Source organism: Rhinopithecus bieti, unplaced genomic scaffold (genome assembly GCF_001698545.2).
Source record: "Rhinopithecus bieti isolate Rb0 unplaced genomic scaffold, ASM169854v2 scaffold_33937, whole genome shotgun sequence".
NCBI classification, from domain to species: domain Eukaryota; kingdom Metazoa; phylum Chordata; class Mammalia; order Primates; family Cercopithecidae; genus Rhinopithecus; species Rhinopithecus bieti.
In genome coordinates this window covers 982,218-984,798 of record NW_016814873.1, presented here as the reverse complement: position 1 = coordinate 984,798, position 2,581 = coordinate 982,218, and positions in this window count along the sequence as shown.

The following is a 2,581-nucleotide window of genomic DNA, read 5'->3' as shown; positions in this document are numbered from 1 at the left end:
CTCCCAAGTAGCTGGGACTACAGGCGCCCGCCTCGTCGCCCGGCTAGTTTTTTGTATTCTTTAGTAGAGACGGGGTTTCACCGTATTAGCCAGGATGGTCTCGATCTCCTGACCTTGTGATCCGCCCGTCTCGGCCTCCCAAAGTGCTGGGATTACAGGCTTGAGCCACCGCGCCCGGCCGACCCTGTCTTAACAACAACAACATAACACTTTCAGAACTTGACAATTAAGAAAAGGCCTGTAGAAAAATAGGTAAAGGATTTAAAAAGCTCCAGAGAAGCAAAAATCGACTAAAACGTGAAGAGATGCTGGCCGGCCGCGGTGGCTCACGCCTGTAATCCCAGCACTTTGGGAGACCGAGGCGGGAAGATCAACAGGTCAGGAGCTCGAGACCAGCCTGACCAACATGGTGAAACCCCATCTCTACTAAAAATACCAAAAAAAAATTATCCGGAAGTGGTGGGGCACAACTGTAGTTCCAGCTACTCAGGAGGCTGAGGCAGGAGAATCGCTGGAACCCGGGAGGCAGAGGTTGCAGTGAGCCAAGATCGTGCCACTGTATTCCAGCCTGGGCGACATAACAAGACTCCATCTCCAAAAAAAAAAAAAAGAAAAACACCAGGCACGGTGGCTCACGCCTGTAATCCCAGCACTTTGGGAGGCTGAAGTGGGCGCATCACGAGGTCAGGACCATTCTGGCTAATATGGTGAAACCCTGTCTCTACTAAAAATACAAAAAGCCAGGTGTGGTGGCAGGCGCCTGTAGTCCCAGCTACTCGAGGCTGAGGCAGGAGAATGGCGTGAACCCGGGAGGCAGAGCTTGCAGTGAGCCGAGATCATGCCACTGCACTCCAGCCTGGGTGACAGAGTAAGACTCCGTCTCAAAATAAATAAATAAATAAACAAACAAACATGAAGAGATGCTTAACCTTATTCAAAGGGAAATGTAAGCATAATTTGGTAAACACTTGCAATGTGCTCTCAAGCATGTGGTTTGAGTGTCAATTGGTAAACCTCATATAAAGGGCAGTTTGAGCTGGCGATTCCACTCCTTGGTACTTATCCTACTGAATTTGGTTATTAATATGAAATGCTGAGAATTCAGTATTTCTCCTTGGTTGAGTCAATCTCAGACAGGGATATTCTTTCCAGCATTGTTTGCCACAGCAAAATATTACTACATCAACAAGGTTCTGGTTAAAAAGATCCATGGAACATACCCCTGCAAGGAGAATGAGGTAACTCCCAAGTGCATTGATACAGAACATTCCTCAATATATGAGTTAAAAATGCAAACTGGGGCCAGGTGTTGTGACTCACGCCTGTAATCCCAGCACTTCGGGAGGCCGAGGTGGGTGGATCATTTGAGCTCAGGAATTCAAGACCAACTTAGGCAACCTGGCAAAATCCCATCTCTACTAAAAATACAAAAATTAGCCGGGCTTGGCAGTGCACACCTGTAATCCCTACTTGGGTGACTGAGGCAGAATAGCTTGAACCGAGGAGGTGGAGGTTGCAGTGAGCCAAGATCTCACCACTGCACTCCAGCCTGGGTGTGACAGCATCTCAAAAAACAACAACAAAAAAAAAAAACTGAAGAACAGTGTCTAGGTACCACTGTGTATTATTTGTATGTGATTTCTATATATTTGTATTCTTGAGTATAGGATATCTTTAGAAAGATACATAAGAAACTGGTAGTGGGCTGGGGGCGGTGGCTCACACTTGTAATCCCAGCACTTTGGGAGGCCGAGGTGGGCAGATTACCTGAGGTCAGGAGTTCGAGACCAGCCTGGCCAACATGGTGAAACCCCATCTCTACTATAAAATACAAAAATTAGCCAGACTTGGTGGCACATGCCTATAATTCCAGCTACTTGGGAGGCTGAGGCAGGAGAATTGCTTGAGCCCAGGAGGCGGAGGTTGCAGTGAGCCAAGATCGTGCCACTGCACTCCAGCCTGGCCAACAGAGCGAGACTGTTTCAAACAAACAAAAAAACTGGTAGTGATGGTTGTCTCAGGAGGGACCAGTTTGTTGTTGAATAAGAATGATGCCTTTTGGTACATTATTTTTTTCTTTTCTTTTTTTTTTTAACGACAAGATCTCGATGCAGGATTTTTCTCACTTTGCCAGCCGGGGACCTCTGCAGCCAGCGATGCCCCCTACCCAGGCCTCACGCCCTGGGCTTGCTGCTGGAGGTACCCTGCCCACTCGGCCCACCTGGCCACGCCTGGCTTGCACAGTGGCTCAGCCTTGGCTGGGCTGAGGCATGCCCCAGGCTGCCTGTGTTTCAGCTTGTACCCACGTTCAGCAGTTTCCGAGTTCTTGTCATGCATCCAAGAAGAATGAAGTTATGCTGACAGTTCAAAGGGTGAAGAGGGTCGGAGAGAATTTTATTGAACGATGAAACAACTCTTAATGGGGAGGGGAAAGGAGAGTGGTCTCTCAAGTTCGGTGGTTTCTCTCCCATTGTGGCTGGGTCCGGGGCTTTGATGGGCTCAAAATGGGGGTGTGTGTGCTGATTGGTTTGAGTGTACGCAAAAAAAAAAAAAAAAAAAGGCTAAAAAAAAGGCCAAAACA